This window comes from Antechinus flavipes, chromosome X (genome assembly GCF_016432865.1).
Source record: "Antechinus flavipes isolate AdamAnt ecotype Samford, QLD, Australia chromosome X, AdamAnt_v2, whole genome shotgun sequence".
Taxonomy (NCBI): Eukaryota; Metazoa; Chordata; class Mammalia; order Dasyuromorphia; family Dasyuridae; genus Antechinus; species Antechinus flavipes.
This window is the reverse complement of record NC_067404.1, coordinates 38,112,955-38,134,560: the sequence shown is the minus strand read 5'-3', so window position 1 is coordinate 38,134,560 and position 21,606 is coordinate 38,112,955. Positions and strand designations below refer to the sequence as shown.

The 21,606-nt window shown below is 41.8% G+C and overlaps 1 protein-coding gene and 1 long non-coding RNA gene across 9 annotated transcripts in view; one reads left to right on the top strand and one right to left on the bottom strand.

The window, feature by feature from the left end:
• FGF13 (fibroblast growth factor 13) overlaps positions 1 to 21,606 on the bottom strand; it is a 532,490-nt gene that overhangs the window by 8,114 nt on the left and 502,770 nt on the right. The gene's annotated exons all lie outside the window — the stretch shown is intronic.
• Positions 15,343 to 21,349, top strand: LOC127542717 (uncharacterized). Of its 2 annotated transcripts, none has more exons than XR_007948798.1 (3): positions 15,343 to 17,107; positions 18,995 to 19,568; positions 20,297 to 21,349. It is a non-coding gene; the product is annotated as an uncharacterized LOC127542717 (long non-coding RNA). The 2 variants fall into 2 exon arrangements; XR_007948797.1 differs by having other exon boundaries at positions 15,982 to 16,002; positions 16,290 to 19,568.

The window sequence follows — 21,606 nt, the reverse complement described above, 5'->3', positions numbered from 1 at the left end:
AACAAAATCTAGCACTCCTCCTTCTTTGTTTATTTCTTGAATTATGAGATAACAGTTGTTTTGAGATAGGAATTCTGTGATCTGATGGAAACAATGTGGAAACCCAGGCTGTGAAATGAGAGCATACAGCATAAGACTTAAGCTTTTTCCGCCTGAAGATCTTCAGGGCTAGTTGGATGTCCCTTGATTGAGTCAGTCTACATTCATTTATCACCAATCACTTGCCTACTTAGAGGACTACCATACACAAAAAGATGACAGGTATACATGGGAGTTAGCATTACTGGATAGAGATAAAGATCTTTTTGATTAATAGTCCAGGGTTCTAGACTGAGTAGATACTATCTTATGATGGCTCTATCACATAGACTTTAGGGAAGAAAAAAGAAAGCACTAAATGCTACATCATCCACGTACAAGCAATGGGGTTGTGATAGTCATAGTCTTATCAAACAGATGGCTAAATGTCAACATGGCCTGGGTGAAAAAGGGACCGATTGGGATAGTCCTGGCCCAGTGTGGCTCTTGTCTATTAGGTGCTCCTCCTTGTCCTCTAAAGACCACCATATGAGTCTCTGCTTCGAGAACCCATTGCATAACAACGTGTTCCTTGCCTATTTTCCAAAGACCATACGGTACAAAGCTATCCAGGGGAGACTATCTGGGCACCCACTGATAGACGCGACAAAGAAGGACTAAAACAAATGGCAAAACCATCTCTCTTAAGCCTTAGCTGATGGTCGAACAAAGAAAAGAAATCAAATAGTTCCACAGGATGTATTTTGAGGTGAATGTAGAATGGAAAGGAAAATGATTAGTTCTACAAACCTTGGCAACATCATTACTACAAATTTTCCAAACTGTTGAATAATTTTGGCTCCCTTCTGTGATATGACCTCAAAAGCCTAATCGAAGCTGGTACAGAATGTTCTATTTTCTCAGAACATATACAAAAGCACTAAGTTAACACAATAAATTAGAAAAAAGGGTAACCACAGAAGAATGAAAGGCCAGTTGCCAGTAGCTGTAGGATCTCACAGATTTGGAGAGTTGAGATAAGAAACAATGAGCAAGATTAGGAATTTCAGTTATTCAATTTACAACATCAACATTTATTCAGTACTTTGTAAATGGCTTCCTTTAAGTCTAAACTAAAATTCCATCTTCTATAGGCAGCCTTTACCACCCCATCTTAATTCTAGAGCTTTCTCTATTATTTGTGTGTGTATGTGTGTGTGTGTGTGTATGTGTATGTGTGTGTGTGTGTCTGTAGTTTCCTCCATTATACTGTAAGCTCCTTGAGGGCAGGGACTGCCTCTTTTTTGTATTTCCAGCACTTTGCACAGTACCTGCCACGTAGCCATGCTTAATAAATATTTACAAATTAACTTATACTAAATTCAAGGCCCTATGCCAGATGGTAGGGATAGAACAATGAAAAATATTGAACCCCTTGAAGAGGTTACATTCTAGACTATGGTATGTTCAGAAATGAATGTTCTATGAATATATTTTCACTAAAGAGATAAAGATCTTTGTGATTAGTAGTCCAGGATTTTAGATTGAGATACTATCTTATGATAGCTCTGTCACACAAGCTTTGGGGAAAAAAAAGGAAAGCACCAAATGTCATAGCTTCTATGGACATATTCAAAATTCTCTAGAAAAATTTCAGCTTCTATTTTCAGCTGGAGGAGGAGAAGGATCAGCAAAATTTTTAGGGAACAAGATCAATGTACCTAGAAAATAATAATGTTTCAGGTGTACTTTGTTTAGTCTACTTTGGAATTTTTTTCCTTGAGGAGACAAGTATTTCAATTATACCTGACTAACAGAAAATCCAAAAGTGGAGAATTTAGGAATTAGAGCCAAAGAAGGACTAATGTAGGTGATCTGGACAATTCAGGAATTATGAAGAAGGCCACATGTGAATAGGTAGGAGGATATGAGGAGTTACAGATAAAAAAGAAGCTACAGAGATGAAGAAAAAGGAAGTTGGGAAGACAAAGGAAAGGAAGTAGGATGCTGCTAAAGAGGAGGAAAGATGCTGAGATGAGGAGACTAATGAATTCCAAGGTTTAAGATCCCCACAAGAGATACTAAGAAGAACAACAAGAGGCTGAGCAAACTACAAAAGCATCATGAGGGACTCACGAGCCTGCCCTGTATGGATTTATACCTTTCAGATAAAAAAAGACCAAAAACAACAGCAAACAAATTTGTGAATGGACCAACAGACAAGTATAAAACTTAGTACTTTTCCTAAGGTGGTTTAAAAACTACTTATGGAGGATCATGATATAAGATCATGGGATCACAGATCTTTGGTGGGAAGGGCCCTGAGAGCATATCACTTATAATCCCTTCGTTTTACCAAGGCAGAAACTGATGTCTAGAAAAGGAAAATTATTTAAGATCATACATATAGAGGTGAAAGGAATTAAAGGAAGCAGTAAATTCAGTCTCAATATTTTACAGACAAGTAAACTGAAGACAATATATGACTATGACTATCATAATCATAAAAGGGCTTGACCATCTATTTCTTAGTATTTTCTCTTTTTCCATCAGCAGAGCAGAGTAGGAAGACAAAAGAGAAACAGTAATAGGAGCAGAGGGCTAGAATTAGAGCTAGAAGGCTTTCAGCTGTCCAATATTCCACGTAGCAGGACTTGGCGCATGGATGCCCTTTGGACGCCACTCTCAGAGATCATGCATGCGTGTTCTCCTGAAAACTTCAAGGATATAGTTGACTTGATGCCATACGACTAGAAGTGATGAAGCAGGGTAGTAAGGATCTTCCCTTTTCTCCTTGGAGGAATAGAAGAGGTCCTATTATTTCTTCCCTAAACTGGCCACATATTGAACTGCATGGAAAGTTCCAGAAAAGCTGTATCCCTTGCTCAAAGATAACTGGTTAAAGGAGTAGTTATATATTTCTAAAATATATAAATTGTTATTGATGAATCCTTCTTTCATATCAGTTATATTTCTAACTAGATCTTTCCCACAATCCTTTCCAGACAACTGGCTCTTATAATAAAGAATACAAAAGGGAAAGAAAGGAAAAGTTCCAAAAAATTAACCAAATATATCATAAAATTGAATGTTACATATAGTATTCATCACTACCTGTGAAAGAAAATGAGAAAAAGTATTTTCTCATTTCTTTTTTTTCCAGGTCAAGCATCTTCCTTTGAAGCATCCATTTTTGATGGTTTTGTTGTTCTTGTTACATATATTTATGCCATTATACTGAATGTTTTACTGGTTCTGCATGCATACTTTGCTTGGTACCAGCAGTTCATATAAATCTTGTCATGTTTCTCAGGGTTCCTCATATTTGTTGATTCTAATGGTGCACTAATATTCCATTAGGCATAAACACTATAATTTGTTTAGTCATTTCCCAAATAATAGAAATCTACATTGGTTCTAGTCCTTTAATGTCACAAAAAAGTGCTGTGATAAATATTTTGGTAAACATGAGTTTTTTTTTATAAGTGACTTTCTTGGAGTAAAAACCTGACAATGGAAGCTCTGATTCAAAACATGCTTTAGTTTCTTTATCCATTTTTCATAATCCTAGTAATAAGAGTTATGTTATAGTTATTCAGTTTCAAGTCTTATCAAAAAGTGCATACCTGATCTATACTGTACTCGGTACCTTTCTACCTACTAAGGAGAAAGTCATAAAGTTAAAAAAAAACCTAAACTTAAATATTTTCCCTCAAAACTCCTGGTTGAAAGCATAAACAACTAAAGTTGGGACCTGCTTGACCACTTTCATGACAGGCCAACCTCCTGCAGGACTAACCTCAAACACAATTTGCAGGGCAGAGAAGATCCTGGGAGAAACAGAAGGCCCAGTAACTGAGTCTTCTGGGCCCAGCAACCTTTCTAATTGTTAGATTCAGAAGAAGAAACAAATTCTGAGAGGCCAAGTGATATAGCATTAAAGGACTGTACATGGTTAGCTTATAAGGGACTTGAAAGTTGACTGACTCCAACAATGACATTTTACAGATAAGGAAAATTGTCTTGAGAGAGAGATGATTTAGGACCATAGGGTTGAAGATAAAAGTTGGATGGGAACTAAGCCTTTTTGGTTCAGCCTCATTTTACACATAGCACTGGTTGGGATAAAATTGGGAATATTCCTTCTGGGGCAAGGCCCTTTTGTATACAACATTCCCCTACTAGGAGCTTTCAAAGATATAAAACACACAAAGAATCCAGTGCTCCTAAAGCAGCAATCCCTTCACTATCATGTGCCAAGACTGCTGTATTTCCAAATAAAAGGGCTTGACCATCTATTTCTTAGTATTTTCTCTTTTTCCATCAGCCGAGCAGAGTAGGAAGCAATGAGTTTTACTAGGATGGCAGAAGAAGACCTGGTATCCTAAACTGACTCAGGCAGGAAAAGATAAGTTGGCATAGGTGAAATCTAAAACATTCCTCTGGGCCTTAGCTGTCCTAAGGAATCTTCAGAAGAGGCTGGACATAAAGGTGGCTACAAGGATGAAGGATCTTGTGCTTTTAGCAAGAAATGAAGAGCTTCGTTCTATGGTTCTTGGGCACTGGAGATCTCTTTGTAGTCCCAGGTAGAAATGGGATTTGTGCATTCATGGCATTATCTAAGTGTGTGTGCACCTTGATAATCCTGAGGAAACTTCAGGGGACACCAGGGACAAGATGGCTGCAATGCTGAAGGGCTTTGTGTTTTGAGACGAAGAAGCAAGCCTTTAATTAGCAACAGTTGTGCAAAATCACTCAACTACCAGAAAAAGGGCTTGACCCGCCATCTCTCCTTGTTTTCTCTTCCTATAAGCTGAGTAGAACAGGAATCAATGACAATACCCCTGGAATGGTGAAAGAAAGCGTAGTATCTTTTGCTGTCTTTGGTAGAAATAGAGAATTGCATAGAAGGTAGTCCATATATCAGACACTCGGTAATCTTGAGAAAACATCTGGATACATCAAGGACAAGATGGCTGAGAAGAACCTTGTGCTTTGAGATGAAGAAGCAAGCCTTTAATTAGCAGCAGTTGTGCAAAATCACTCAACTACCAGAAAAAGGGCTTGATCCGCCATCTCTCCAAGTTTTCTTTTCCATAAGTCGAGTGGAGTAGGAATCAATAAACATTTCTCTAGAATGGTAGAGGGAGGCGTCAAATCCATCAATATCTCAGGTAGAAATGGGGAACTTCATCTATAAGAAATATAATACATATTTTGGAGCCATGTTGAGCTGGAGGAAACTACTGAGAAAACCAGGGAAGTGATGGCTATAATGCTATAAAGGCTCTCTGTGCAGAGAGGAAGAAGCAATACAAATAAAAATTGATCAATTATTAGGGAAAGGACTTGACTCGCTATCTCCCCGTTGTTTTCTTTTCCCATTAATTGAAGCAGGATTCAATGAACCTTTCCCTAAAATGGAGGAGAAGGACCTAATCCCCTCTGCTGTCACAGTATGAAATAGAGAACTCCACACACAAGTCATGTAATACATATCTGGAGGCTTCGGGGAGCCAGAAGAAATTTCTAGGGACCCCAGTATCATGATGGCTCACATGCCAGGACTTTGTGTTTTGAGATAAAGTACAAACTTAGCAGTTGTATCAGCTCTGACAAAAGGGCCATCTCCCAGTGTTTTCTCAGAAGCGAGTGTCCTACTAAGCAATAAGTCTCTCCTAGAAATAGCAGAAAAAGGCCTTATACTCTTGTCTGACCCAAGCAGAACTGGGGAACTGCCCATACCTGGCATCTCAAAGGTACCTGGGATTCCTTGGCAAGCCTAAAGAACATTTGAAGATATCAGAGACAAGAGGGCCCTGATGCTAAAGTATCTTTAGCACACAGTACCTTGAGATAAAGAAGCAAACTCTTGTCTAGCAGCTGAATAATAGCAATCAACTATGATTTAAAAAAGCTTGAGCAAGCATCTCTGTGTTTTTGGTTTTCGTTTGTTTGTTTTTTTTCTGGAGAGTTGAGAATAGCCAGAATCTAAGAGCCTCTCCCAAAGAGGAAATTCTGGTACCCTTCCATATTCTAGATAGAAATAGGGCAACTAAACACATATGGCATCCAATACCTATTTGGTGGCCTTGTGGAACCTAAGAAAACTTCTGAGCATATCAAGGACAGGATGAACTCAAGGCTGAAGGTCTTTGTGCTTTTGAGATAAAGAAGCAAGTCCTTCATTTGTAGCTGAGGAAAATGACTCACTGCTCAAAAAGGGCTTGCCTCACCATCTTCCATTGTTATCTTTTACCATCAGCAAGAGGCTAGTATGCTTCCTTGTCCCATCCAGAAATAAAGAACTACACATATCTCATAGGGTACTTGTGAGCCTGAGGAAACTTTGGAGGACCCTGGGGAAGTGATGACCCGTGTGAAGAAGGGCCTTGTGCTGAAGTAAAGCCATTATTAGCCCTGAGTAAGATAACTCCTCTATGAAGAAAGAGCTTGCCCCACCATCTCCCAGTGTTTCCTTTTCCAAAGAGATGAGCACAGCAGGAATCTAAGAGTCTCTCCCTGAAGTGGAATAAAAAAGACTGGTACCTTCTCCCTACCATAAGCTGAAATAAACATATATGGAAACTATGTAGCATCAAAAATATTTGGATTCCCAGGAAATGTTGAAGAATGCCAAAGTGAAGATGCCTCCAGGGCTGAAGAGTGTTGTGCTGGGAGATGAAGGAGCAATCCCTTCCTTTATATCTGAGCAACATCTCTAAGGAAGAATGGCAGGGGATGACCTCGCCAGCTCTGTGTCTCCATTTCCCACCAGTTGAGCAAAGTTTGACTATCACAGCCTCATTCCGGAGGAGTCAGGGAGGGGGCATTACCCTATCCTGTTAAAAGGAGAAAGTTTATTAAGAAAATGTACACATTAAGGCATCTAACACATATTAGGTGATGGCGAGCCTAAGGACTGTTTGTGAACGACGGGATCGGGACGCCTCTAAAGCTGGAAGATGTTGTGCTGTGAAATGATGGAGCAAACCCTTACTTTCTGTCTTAGTAACATCTCTAAGGCAGAAGGACAAGGGCTAGCCCCACCATCTCAGTGGATCTTCTTTTCCCATCAGCCACGTAAAATTTGCAACTCAGATCTTCATTCTAGAGGACCTGGGCAGAGATAGATGTCTTTTAGTTCTCCAGAAAAAAAATAAAAGGAAAAAAATCTGTTAGATACATCTATTACAGGTTTAAGGGATCGGCAAATCCAAGGACTCTTTGCGGACGACAGGGTAAAGATATCTCCAAAGTTGGAGGATGCTGTGCTGTGAGATGAAGGAGCAATCCCTCCCTTTCTTCTTGAGTAACACTTATCAGATACATAAAGGAGCAGCTAGATGGCACTGCAGGGGACAGAGCACTGGGCCTGGAGTCTAGGTGAAAATCTGGCCTCAGACACTTAATACTTCCTAGCTGGGTGATCCTAAGCAAGTTACTTGCAACCCTTATTTATCTCAGTTCCTCATCTACAAAAATGGAGACAACGGTGGAGAAGGAAATGGCAAACCACACTAGTATCTTTGCCAAAAAACAAAAACAAAAAAACAAAAACTCACCCACAGACAAGTCCATGGAATCACGTACAACTAGACATGGCTGAATAACAATAAAATCAGATATATGGATAAGGGCTTTCCTCGTCAAATGAGTATAGTTTCAATCTCCTTATTCTAGAGGTTTGGGGCAGGAGAAGATACTCTTCCACAGGGAGAACTGCATAGTGTATCTAACGAATATTTTGGATTCTCCATGAACCTAAGGGATCTTTCAATGATGGTGGGGAAAGGAAAATTTCTGAGCTTAAGGCTGTTGGTCTATGAGATGAAGGAACAAACTATATCTCCTTTTTCAGTTGGAAAAAACTCAGATGACTGGGTCCTCTTATAAGCAGAACATCCCCTGAATATAAGAATGGAGGATCATTCTGCAGAGGCTGAGCAAGGGCCTTCTCTTTCCACAGTAAAATGGGGAACTGTACATTTAAAGCATCTAAAACAGATTTGGAGACATTCACAAATTCTATGAAAACATTTGGGAATGACAAAGTCAATATGCATCTAAAATAAAAGGTGGTTGTGCAATGAAATGAAATAATAATCTCTACCTTTCTATCTGGGTAATATTGACTGGCTTGATGGCTAAGAACATTGTAGGCCATCTTGGGTCTCCCTTTCCCTTTCCCTTTAACTGAACAGACTCTGCACCTGAAAGCCACATTCTATAGGTTTAGGGCAAGGTGTATGCCCTTCACAATTCAAGGGAGAAATTCACACAGAAACCGCACATAGAAGACATCTAAGACATCTTTCATGAATTTGGCGACTTGTGAACTTTTCGATGACGAAAGGGGACAGATGACTCCAGCGCAGAAGACTGTGGACTTGTGAGATGAAGGAACAACCCCTTTCTCTATATTAGATTTAGATTTGTCTAATATATTGTCAAGGGCTTGCCCCGCCATCTCAGTGGTCTTTCGATTCCATCAGCTGAGTAGATCTTCCATATCGAAGCCTTGTCCTGAAGGTTTCAGGCAGTGGTGGAAGCCTTTCCCTATACCAGAGGAGAATGTGAAACAACATACATGCAGCATCCAATGTATATTTAGGCCTCTTCAAGAACTAAGGAACTTTTCAATGATGTCAATGTAAAGAGGATTCTAGAGCTGAAACGTGTTAAGTTGTGAGACAAAGGAACAATCTCATTTCATTCTACTTGATCACCATCTCTCCAACAGAAAAGTAAGGGCTCACCACATCAACTGAGACTCGGGTCTTTCTTTCCTATCAGCTGAACATAGATTTCATCTCAGAACTCCATTTGGGAGGATTTGGGGCAGACATAAATGTCCCTTAGAATGGCAATGGCACATATAAGGTATCTAATACAGATTTGAGGGCGGTGATGACTTGAAGTTACAACTGGCAATGACAGGGTAAAGATGCCACCCAAGTTGAAGGTCTTGTACTGGCAGATGAAAGATCAAACCCTTCCTTCATATTAGACTAACACATACCTAATATTTGGGTAAGGGCTTGCCCTACCATCTCAGTGGGTCTTTCATTCCCATCAGGTGAGCATACTTCATTCTGGATATCTGAGGCAATGGCCATAACCTTCATTTTCCAGGGGGCTAAGGAATAATTGCACATGCAAAGCAGAGGTTTGGGCATACCAGTGAGCCTAAAGACTTTTCAGGGTAGAAAGCATCAAGAAGGCTCCAAAGCTGAAAGAAGGGTGTTGTGATGGGAGATGAAGGAGCAATTCCTTCCTCTCTAACTAATAAAGATATATTAGTTAGTTGGGTAAGGGCTTGCCTCGCCATCTCAGCAGGAGCTCCTTTTCCATCAGCTGGGCATCCAAGAACCTCATTCTGGAGGGGCTGGGAAGGAGCCGTTGACCTTCCCTTTCTTAGGAGGAAACAAGTTAGAGGAGGAAACTCTAACACTGGTCTGAGAATGCTGGTGAGCCTAGATTTGGAAACAACAGACGCAAGATGTCTCTAAAGCCGACGGGCGACGTGCTTTGAAATGAAGGAGCCATTCCTCCCCCACTAACTAAGTAGTATCTATTAGTTAGTGGGGTAAGGGCTTGCCCCGCCATCTCAGTGGGACCTCCTTTCCCGTCAGTGGAACACAACTTTTTACCTCAGAAACTCATATTGGACATTGGCAAGTCTAAGAACTGTTTGGGGATGACGGGGGTAAATACCCCCAAAGGCGCTGAACTCTGAGATAAATGTCTATTAGATACTTGAGTAAAGGCTTGCCCCTCCACCTCAGGGGGCCTCCTTTCTGATCATCTGAGCATCCCAGAACAACATTTTGGAGGTGTTACATGGGGGCCAGGAAGAAATGAGCAAGGATATATGCAATGTATCTAATACTGGTTTGAAGGGAGATGAGCTGAAGGACTATCTGGGTATGATAGAGGCAAGATTTCTCCAAAGCTGAAGAGCATTGTGCTGTGAGACAAAGGAGCTATTCCTTGCCCCCTAAAGATGAAACTATTAACTAGTTGGGGGATGGCCTGCCCCAGAATCTCATGGGTCTTTCTTTCCCAGCGCTATGGAGGCATTTCAATCCAGACCCTCATTTTCTAGGTGTTAGGACCTTCATTTTTTTCTGGAGGTAAATGAGTAACAGCACCTTCAAAACCTCTTATAAAGATTAGGGGATATTGTACGCCTAAGAACTATCAGGGGATGAGAGAGGCCAGATGCCTCCAAAGTTGAAGAGTACTGTGCTATGAAATGAAATGAAGGAGCAATCCTTTTGCACCGCAACAGCTAAATATAAGTTAGTTGGGTAGGAACTTCCCCTCCACCCCAGGGGGGCCCTTCTTTTCCACCAGCTAATGATGAAGAACATCACTGCAGAGGTACTGCAGAGAGGCTGATGTCCTTCTCTTTTCTAGGATGTAATAAGCAATGACACTCACAATAAATCTAATACTGGTGTGAGTATATCAACAAGCCTAAGAATTATTAGGGGAAGAAACAGGCAAGACGCCTCCAAAACCGATGAGTGTTGTGCTGGAAGATGAAGGAGCAGTCCCTTCCCCTCTAACTAAGTAATATTTATTAGTTAGTTGGGTAAGGGCTTGCCCCGCCATCTCAGAAGGTCGTCCTTTCCCATCAGTGGGGCAGAGCTTACATTTCAGAACTTCAATCTGGAAGTATTCTTCAGGGACCAATGTATTTCACTTTCCTGGATGGAAATCAGTAATTACACATGCAAAGCAGTTAACAAAGGCTTGGGGACATCAGCTAGCCTGAGAACTATTAGGGGATTACAGGGTTCATTCATATCAGCAGAGCATACTTTGCAGTTTAGAACTTCATTCTGGAGGTGTTGAGTAGGGGGATGATGCCCTTCACTTTCCAGGGAAGAAATAAGCAACTAGAGCTGCAATGAATGAATGAATCTACACTAAGTTTGAAGATGGTGGCAAGCCTAAGAATTATTCGGGACAAAAAGAGTGAGATGCCTCCATAGCTGAAGGGTGCTGTGCTGCAAGATACAGGAGCTATTTCTTTCCTCATTCAACAGATTAAAACCTATTCATTATCAGGGTTAAGTTCTGCCCCTCCATCTTAGAGGGATCTCCTTTCCCATCAGCTGAGCATCCAAGAACCTCATTCTGGAGATATTTGCCAGGGGCCAAGCTCCTCTTTTCTGGGAGGAAACAACTATTACACATGCAAAACATCTAAAGGTGGTTTGAGCATACTGGCGAGCCTAAGAACTACCTGGGAATGATGGGCGCAGATGCTTCCAAAGCTGAAGGGTGTCGTGCTGTGAGATGAAGGAGCAGTCCCTTCTTTTTGATCTGAGTGACATCTATCAGACCAAATGGTAAGGGCTTGCCCCTCCACCTCAGTGGGACCTCCTCTCCCATCAGCTGTATGTCCAAAAGCCTCATTATGGAAGCATTGGGCTAGGCATGATGTCTTTCTCGTTTCTGGGAGATAATGAGTTATTACACATGCAATGCATCTAGTAGTGAGATGAGCATATCGGCGAGCCTAGAACTATTTGAGAAAGACAGATCCAAGATTCTTCCAAAGCTGGAGGACGTCATGCTATGAGATGAAGGAGTAGCACCTTCCCCCACCTTAACAGATGAACACCTATTAACCAGTGGGGTAAGAGCTTACCCCTTCATCTCAGTGGGACCTCCTTTCCCACCAGCTGAGCATAGAAAGACCTCATTCTTCAGCTACTGTTCAGGGGTCGTTGTCATCATTTCTGCAAGGAAATCATTAACTACGTGCACAGTTCATTTAATAGCTTGAGGTTATCACGAGCCTACCAACTATGTTGGGATGACAGGTGCAAGATGTCTCCAAAGCTAAATTGTGTTGTATTGTGAGATGAAGAACTTATTGTTTCCTCCGCTGACAAATTTAAATCTACTAGGTAATTGGCCACGGGCTTGCCTCACCAGCTCAGTAGGTTGTCATTGCCACTGAGCAGAGCTTGGATCTCAGATCAACATTATCAATGTGGATCTGCTGACATCAGAGGCTGACGTCCTTCACTTTTCTAGCAGAAAACAGGTAACTACACATGCAAAATATTTAAGACCTGCTATGGAACATCAATAAACCTAAGAACTACCAAGATATGACAGAGGCAAGATGCCTCCAAAGCTAAAGCATGTTGTGCTGTGAGATAAGGGAGCTATTCCTTCCCCCTCTAACAGATAAAAATCTATAAGTTAGTGAGGTAATGGCTTGCCTCTTGATCTCAGTGGGACCTCTTTTCCCATCATCTGAGCAATAGAAAACCTCATTCTGGTGGTATTGGGCAGAGGCCAATGTGTTTACTTTTTTGGTAGGAAATAAGTTCTTATATGTGTGATGCATCTAATAGTATCTTGAGAACATTGACCAGCCTAAGAATTATTTGAGAAAGATGGGCACAAAATGCCGCTAAAGCTGAAGGGTGAGATGAAGGAGTAGCACCTTCCCCCACCCTAACAGATGAACACTTATTAATCAGTGGAGTAAGGGCCTGCCTCTCCATTTCAAAGGGATCTCTTTTCCTATAAGCCAAGCATCCAAGAACTTAATTCTGGAGCCCCTGCCTGAGAGTCAATGTCCTTCTCTTTTCTGGGAGGAAACCAATTATTACACACGCGACACATCAAATAGTGGTTTGAACATACTGATGAGCCCAAGAACCACTTAAGAAATGAAAGGCACAAGGTGCTTCCAAAGCTGAAGGATGTTGCACTGCACTGTGAGATGAAGGAGCCATCCCTTCCTTTTGATCTAAGCGACCTCTATCAGACCAAATGATAAAGGCTTGCCCTCCATCTCAGTGGGACCTTCCCTACCATCAGCTGAGCATCCAAGTCCCTGCCTGAGAGTTGACATTCTCTTTTCTGAAAGAAAATCTGTTACTGTACATGCAGTGCATCTAATAATCGTTTGAGCATACTGGCGAGCCTAAGAGCTATTTGGAAATAGCAAGCGCAAGGTGTCTTCAAAGCTGAAGGGTGCTGTGCCATGAGATGAGGGAGCAATCCCTTCTTTTTGATCTGAGTGACAGTTATCAGACCAAATGGTAAGGGCTTGCCCCTCCACCTCAGTGGGATCTCCTTTCCCATCAGCTAAGCATCCAAGAACCTCATTCTGGAGCTATTGTATAGGAGTTGATGTTCTTTTTTTTTTCCTGGAAGGAAATCAATTACTATACAGGCAATATATCTAGTAATGGTTTGAGCATATTGGTGAGCCTAAGAACTACAGGCTTGAGAAAGAGGAGCACAAGATGCCTCTAAAGCTGAGAGATGTTGTGCTGTGAGATGAAGGAGTAGTATCTTCCCCCACCCTAACAGATTAATACCTATTAAGGATGGGTAAGGGCTTGCCCCTCCATCTCAGTGGGACCTCCTGTCCCAAGAGCTGAGCATCCCAGAACCTCATTCTGAAGCCCCTGCCTGAGAGTTGACATTCTCTTTTCTGAAAGAAAATCTGTTACTGTACATGCAATGCATCTAATAATGGTTTGGGCATACTCACAAACCTATAACCTATTTGAAAATAACAGGTATAAGGTTAAGCTGAAGGGTGCTGTGCTGTGAGATGAAGAAGCAGTCCCTTCTGTTTGACATCAGACCAAATGGTAAGGGCTTGCCTCTCTACCTCAATGGGACCTCCTTTCCCATCAGCTGATTCTGGAGAGACTGGGTAGGGAGAAAGCCGGGTTTCTCTTTTCTGGGAGAAAATTAAGTCATCACACATGCAATACATCTAACAAATAGTGGTCTGAGCATTTTGGCGAGCATAAGAACTTTTTGGGACACTTCTAAAGATACTTCTAAAGTTGAGGGCTATTGTGTTGTGAGATGGAGTAGCACCTTCCTCCACCCTAACAGATTAACACCTATTGAGCAGTGGGGTAAGGGCTTGCCCTTCCATCTCAGTGGGACCGCCTTTCCCATCAGCTAAGCATCTAAGAACCTCATTCTGGAGGTGCTGGGCTAGGGATGTCGTTCTCTTTTCTGGGAGAAATAATGATTATGCAGGCCACACATCTAATTGTGTTTTGAGTACATTAGTGAATGTACTCACCAGCTCAGTAGGTGCTGGAATGAAAGATGCAAGATGCCTCCAACAATGCTCAGTGTTGTGCTGTGAGATGAAGGCACAACCCCTTCCTTTAATTTAGATCACTATTTATCTAATATTTGGACAAGAGATTGCCCTGACATCTTTCCCATCAGCTGAACATAGCTTGCCTATCAGAGACATGTTTTAGGGGTGTTTGGTCAGGAGCCTTGATGTGACCTCACAAAGTATTTAATACGCATTTGGAAAAACCAGCAACACAAAGGAACGTTTTGGCGAAAGCAGAGTAAATATTACTCTACAACTGGAAGGTTGGTGTTGCTGTGAGATGAAGGAGCCATCTCTTCCTTTTGATCTGAGTAATATTTTCTCAGAAGGAATGGAGTGAACTAACTCCACCATCTCAGCGAGTCCTCTTTTCTCATCAGCCAAAGACATCTTGCATCTCAGATTCTCCTTTTAGAGATGTCAGGCAGGGGCTTATGATATTCCATTCCCTTGAGAAACATGAGTAACTGAACATTCAAACCATTTAACATAGGTAAGAGGACACTGGGCAATCTTAAGAACTCTTTGGGGATGACAGGACCTAGCTGCCACCAAAGCTGAAGGGTGCTGTGCTGTGAAGTGAAGAAGCAACTCTTTGCTTTTCATCTTATCAGGTCAAATGGCAAAGGCTTCTCTTTTTCCATCAGCTGAGTATACTTTGCATCACAGAACCTCATGTTAGATGTGTTGGGCAGGGGTTGATGATGACTTTCACTTTTCTGCAGAGAAATAAGCAACTACACATGCAAAATATTTAAATCCGATTTGAGGATATTGGTAAGTATAAGGAACATTTGGGGATGGCTGGAGTCAGGTGGCTCCAAAGCTGAGGAATATTGCACTGTGAGACAAAGGAACAAACCCTTCTTTTATAGTGTCACATTTATCTGATATTTGCAATTCAGAGTCACATTTTGGTGGGGGCAATTTCCTTTTCCAAAGGGAAATGGAGTAGAACTGCACAAAGCATCCAATATTGCTTTCAGTATGTCAGCAAAGAAGATCTGAGAAAGAATGGGTCAAGCTGAAAGGGCTCTTCTGTGAGATGAAGGAGCAAGCCCTTTCTTCAAATTGGATTAATATCTATACAATATTTTTTTCAGTGCATCTTCATTTTCCAACAGCTGAATAAAACTTGTTTCTGAAAGCCGCATTTTGAAGGTATTCTGCAGGAGTGGTTGTTCTTTCTTGTTTCAGAGGGAAACGGGTGACTCCACATGCAAAGCTTCGAATACAGGATCAAAGGAGTGTATGAGTCTAATGTTTGGCGATGACATGGTCGAGATGCTTCCAGAGGTGAAGATGTGAGATGAAGGAGCAACCCTTCCTTTCTCTTTGATTAACAAATATTTAGCAAAGATTTGGGTAAGGGCTTGCCCCGCCATCTCAGTGAGTCTTCCTTTCCCAATGGTTCAATATAGCTTGCATCTCAGAGCCTCATTTTGAAGGTTTTCAGCAGGAGTGGTTGCTCTTCCTTGTTTCAGAAGGAAATGGGTGACTCCATATTCAACACTGTTAATACAGGTCCAAGGAAATGTGTGAGTCTAATATTTGGTGATAAGAAGGTGGAGATGCCTCCAGAGGTGAAGATGTGAGATGAAGGAGCAACCCTTCCTTTCTCTCTGATTAACAAACACTTAGCAAAGAGGTGGGTAAGGGCTTGCCCCGCCATCTCAATGAGTCTTCCTTTGACAGTGGTTGAAGATAGCTTGCTTCTGAGAGCCTCATATTGATGATTTTTGGGAAGAGTGGATGATCCTTTTTTTCAGAGGCAAATGGGTGACTTCACATGCAAAGCTTCTAATACAGGTCCAAAGGAGTGTGTGCGTCTAATATTTGGTGAAGAGAAGGTCGAGATGTCTCCAGAGGTGAAGATGTGAGATGAAGGAGCAACCCTTCCTTTCTCTTTGATTAACAAATATTTAGCAAAGATTTGGGTAAGGGCTTGCCCCGCCATCTCAGTGAGTCTTCCTTTCCCAATGGTGCAAGATAGCTTGCCTTTCAGAGCCTCATTTTGAAGGTTTTCAGCAGGAGTGGGTGATCTTCCTTATTTCGGAGGGAAATGGGTGACTCCACATGCAAAGCTTCAAATACAGGTTTGAAGGAGTGTGTGTGTCTAATATTTGGTGAAGAAAAGGTCGAGATGTCTCCAAAGGTGAAGATATGAGATGAAGGAGCAACCCTTCCTTTCTCTTTGATTAACAAACATTTAGCAAAGATTTGGGTAAGGGCTTGCCCCGCCATCTCAGTGAGTCTTCCTTTCCCAATGGTTCAATATAGCTTGCATCTCAGAGCCTCATTTTGAAGGTTTTCAGCAGGAGTGGTTGCTCTTCCTTGTTTCAGAAGGAAATGGGTGACTCCATATTCAACACTGTTAATACAGGTCCAAGGAAATGTGTGAGTCTAATATTTGGTGATAAGAAGGTGGAGATGCCTCCAGAGGTGAAGATGTGAGATGAAGGAGCAACCCTTCCTTTCTCTCTGATTAACAAACACTTAGCAAAGAGGTGGGTAAGGGCTTGCCCCGCCATCTCAATGAGTCTTCCTTTGACAGTGGTTGAAGATAGCTTGCTTCTGAGAGCCTCATATTGATGATTTTTGGGAAGAGTGGATGATCCTTTTTTTCAGAGGCAAATGGGTGACTTCACATGCAAAGCTTCTAATACAGGTCCAAAGGAGTGTGTGCGTCTAATATTTGGTGAAGAGAAGGTCGAGATGTCTCCAGAGGTGAAGATGTGAGATGAAGGAGCAACCCTTCCTTTCTCTTTGATTAACAAATATTTAGCAAAGATTTGGGTAAGGGCTTGCCCCGCCATCTCAGTGAGTCTTCCTTTCCCAATGGTGCAAGATAGCTTGCCTTTCAGAGCCTCATTTTGAAGGTTTTCAGCAGGAGTGGGTGATCTTCCTTATTTCAGAGGGAAATGGGTGACTCCACATGCAAAGCTTCAAATACAGGTTTGAAGGAGTGTGTGTGTCTAATATTTGATGAAGAGAAGGTCGAGATGTCTCCAAAGGTGAAGATATAAGATGAAGGAGCAACCCTTCCTTTCTCTTTGATTAACAAACATTTAGCAAAGATTTGGGTAAGGGCTTGCCCCGCCATCTCAGTGAGTCTTCCTTTCACAACAGTACTAGATAGCTTGCTTCTCAGAGCCTCATTTTGTTTTTTGTTTTTTTTTTAAATAACTTTTTATTGATAGAACTCATGCCAGGATAATTTTTTACAACATTATCCCTTGCATTCACTTCTGTTCCGATGTTTCCCCTCCCTCCCTCCACCCCCTCCTCCAGATGGCAAGCAATCATTTACATGTTGAATAGGTTACAGTATATCCTGGATACAATATACATGTGCAGAACCGAACAGTTTTCTTGTTGCACAGGGAGAATTGAATTTAGGAGGTATAAATAGCCCGGGAAGAAAAACAAAAATGCAAGCAGTTTATATTCATCTCCCAGTGTTCTTTCTTTGGGTGTAGCTGCTTCTGCCCATCTTTGATCAATTGAAATTGAATTAGCTCTCTTTATCGAAGAGATCCACTTCCATCAGAATACATCCTCAAACAGTATCATTGTTGAGGTATATAATGATCTCCTGGTCACAGCCTCATTTTGAAGGTTTTCAGCAGGAGTGGATGATCTTCCTTATTTCGGAGGGAAACGGGTGACTCCACATGCAAAGCTTCAAATACAGGTTTGAAGGAGTGTGTGTGTCTAATATTTGGTGAAGAGAAGGTCGAGATGTCTCCAAAGGTGAAGATATAAGATGAAGGAGCAACCCTTCCTTTCTCTTTGATTAACAAACATTTAGCAAAGATTTGGGTAAGGGCTTGCCCCGCCATCTCAGTGAGTCTTCCTTTCACAACAGTACTAGATAGCTTGCTTCTCAGAGCCTCATTTTGAAGGTTTTCAGCAGGACTGGGTGATCTTCCTTATTTCGGAGGGAAACGGGTGACTCCACATGCAAAGCTTCAAATACAGGTTTGAAGGAGTGTGTGTGTCTAATATTTGGTGAAGAGAAGGTCGAGATGTCTCCAAAGGTGAAGATATGAGATGAAGGAGCAACCCTTCCTTTCTCTTTGATTAACAAACATTTAGCAAAGATTTGGGTAAGGGCTTGCCCCGCCATCTCAGTGAGTCTTCCTTTCACAACAGTACTAGATAGCTTGCTTCTCAGAGCCTCATTTTGAAGGTTTTCAGCAGGACTGGGTGATCTTCCTTATTTCGGAGGGAAACGGGTGACTCCACATGCAAAGCTTCAAATACAGGTTTGAAGGAGTGTGTGTGTCTAATATTTGGTGAAGAGAAGGTCGAGATGTCTCCAAAGGTGAAGATATGAGATGAAGGAGCAACCCTTCCTTTCTCTTTGATTAACAAACATTTAGCAAAGATTTGGGTAAGGGCTTGCCCCGCCATCTCAGTGAGTCTTCCTTTCACAACAGTACTAGATAGCTTGCTTCTCAGAGCCTCATTTTGAAGATTTTCAGCGGGAGGGCATGATCTTCCTTGTTTCAGAGGGAAATGGGTGACTCCACATGCAAAGCTTCAAATACATGTTTAGGGAAGTGTGTGTGTGACTTAATATTTGGTGGTGAGAAGGTTGAGATGCCTCCAGAGGTGATGTGAGATGAAGGAGCAACCCTTCCTTTCTCTTTGATTAACAAATATTTAGCAAAGATTTGGGTAAGGGCTTGCCCCGCCATCTCAGTGAGTCTTCCTTTCCCAACGGTTCAAGATAGCTTGCTTCTCAGATCCTCATTTTGAAGGTTTTCAGCAGGAGTGGGTGATCTTCCTTATTTCGGAGGGAAACGGGTGACTTGACATGCAAAGCTTCGAATACAGGTTTGAAGGAGTGTGTGTGTCTAATATTTGGTGAAGAGAAGGTCGAGATGTCTCCAAAGGTGAAGATATAAGATGAAGGAGCAACCCTTCCTTTCTCTTTGATTAACAAACATTTAGCAAAGATTTGGGTAAGGGCTTGCCCCGCCATCTCAGTGAGTCTTCCTTTCACAACAGTACTAGATAGCTTGCTTCTCAGAGCCTCATTTTGAAGGTTTTCAGCAGGACTGGGTGATCTTCCTTATTTCGGAGGGAAACGGGTGACTCCACATGCAAAGCTTCAAATACAGGTTTGAAGGAGTGTGTGTGTCTAATATTTGGTGAAGAGAAGGTCGAGATGTCTCCAAAGGTGAAGATATGAGATGAAGGAGCAACCCTTCCTTTCTCTTTGATTAACAAATATTTAGCAAAGATTTGGGTAAGGGCTTGCCCCGCCATCTCAGTGAGTCTTCCTTTCACAACAGTACTAGATAGCTTGCTTCTCAGAGCCTCATTTTGAAGGTTTTCAGCAGGACTGGGTGATCTTCCTTATTTCGGAGGGAAACGGGTGACTCCACATGCAAAGCTTCAAATACAGGTTTGAAGGAGTGTGTGTGTGTCTAATATTTGGTGAAGAGAAGGTCGAGATGTCTCCAAAGGTGAAGATATGAGATGAAGGAGCAACCCTTCCTTTCTCTTTGATTAACAAATATTTAGCAAAGATTTGGGTAAGGGCTTGCCCCGCCATCTCAGTGAGTCTTCCTTTCACAACAGTACTAGATAGCTTGCTTCTCAGAGCCTCATTTTGTTTTAAATAACTTTTTATTGATAGAACTCATGCCAGGATAATTTTTTACAACATTATCCCTTGTATTCACTTCTGTTCCGATTTTTCCCCTCCCTCCCTCCACCCCCTCCTCCAGATGGCAAGCAATCATTTACATGTTGAATAGGTTACAGTATATCCTGGATACAATATATGTGTGCAGAACCGAACAGTTTTCTTGTTGCACAGGGAGAATTGAATTTAGGAGGTATAAATAGCCCGGGAAGAAAAACAAAAATGCAAGCAGTTTATATTCATCTCCCAGTGTTCTTTCTTTGGGTGTAGATGCTTCTGCCCATCTTTGATCAATTGAAACTGAATTAGCTCTCTTTATCGAAGAGATCCACTTCCATCAGAATATATCCTCAAACAGTATCATTGTTGAGGAATATAATGATCTCCTGATCACAGCCTCATTTTGAAGGTTTTCAGCAGGAGTGGATGATCTTCCTTATTTCGGAGGGAAATGGGTGACTCCACATGCAAAGCTTCAAATACAGGTTTGAAGGAGTGTGTGTGTCTAATATTTGGTGAAGAGAAGGTCGAGATGTCTCCAAAGGTGAAGGTATGAGATGAAGGAGCAACCCTTCCTTTCTCTTTGATTAACAAACATTTAGCAAAGATTTGGGTAAGGGCTTGCCCCGCCATCTCAGTGAGTCTTCCTTTCACAACAGTACTAGATAGCTTGCTTCTCAGAGCCTCATTTTGAAGGTTTTCAGCAGGAGTGGGTGATCTTCCTTATTTCGGAGGGAAATGGGTGACTCCACATGCAAAGCTTCAAATACAGGTTTGAAGGAGTGTGTGTGTTTAATATTTGGTGAAGAGAAGGTCGAGATGTCTCCAAAGGTGAAGATATGAGATGAAGGAGCAACCCTTCCTTTCTCTTTGATTAACAAACATTTAGCAAAGATTTGGGTAAGGGCTTGCCCCGCCATCTCAGTGAGTCTTCCTTTCACAGCACTACTAGATAGCTTGCTTCTCAGAGCCTCATTTTGAAGATTTTCAGCGGGAGGGCATGATCTTCCTTGTTTCAGAGGGAAATGGGTGACTCCACATGCAAAGCTTCAAATACATGTTTAGGGAAGTGTGTGTATGACTTAATATTTGGTGGTGAGAAGGTTGAGATGCCTCCAGAGGTGATGTGAGATGAAGGAGCAACCCTTCCTTTCTCTTTGATTAACAAACATTTAGCAAAGATTTGGGTAAGGGCTTGCCCCGCCATCTCAGTGAGTCTTCCTTTCACAACAGTACTAGATAGCTTGCTTCTCAGAGCCTCATTTTGAAGGTTTTCAGCAGGACTGGGTGATCTTCCTTATTTCGGAGGGAAACGGGTGACTCCACATGCAAAGCTTCAAATACAGATTTGAAGGAGTGTGTGTGTCTAATATTTGGTGAAGAGAAGGTCGAGATGTCTCCAAAGGTGAAGATATGAGATGAAGGAGCAACCCTTCCTTTCTCTTTGATTAACAAACATTTAGCAAAGATTTGGGTAAGGGCTTGCCCCGCCATCTCAGTGAGTCTTCCTTTCACAACAGTACTAGATAGCTTGCTTCTCAGAGCCTCATTTTGAAGATTTTCAGCGGGAGTGGGTGATCTTCCTTATTTCGGAGGGAAATGGGTGACTCCACATGCAAAGCTTCAAATACAGGTTTGAAGGAGTGTGTGTGTTTAATATTTGGTGAAGAGAAGGTCGAGATGTCTCCAAAGGTGAAGATATGAGATGAAGGAGCAACCCTTCCTTTCTCTTTGATTAACAAACATTTAGCAAAGATTTGGGTAAGGGCTTGCCCCGCCATCTCAGTGAGTCTTC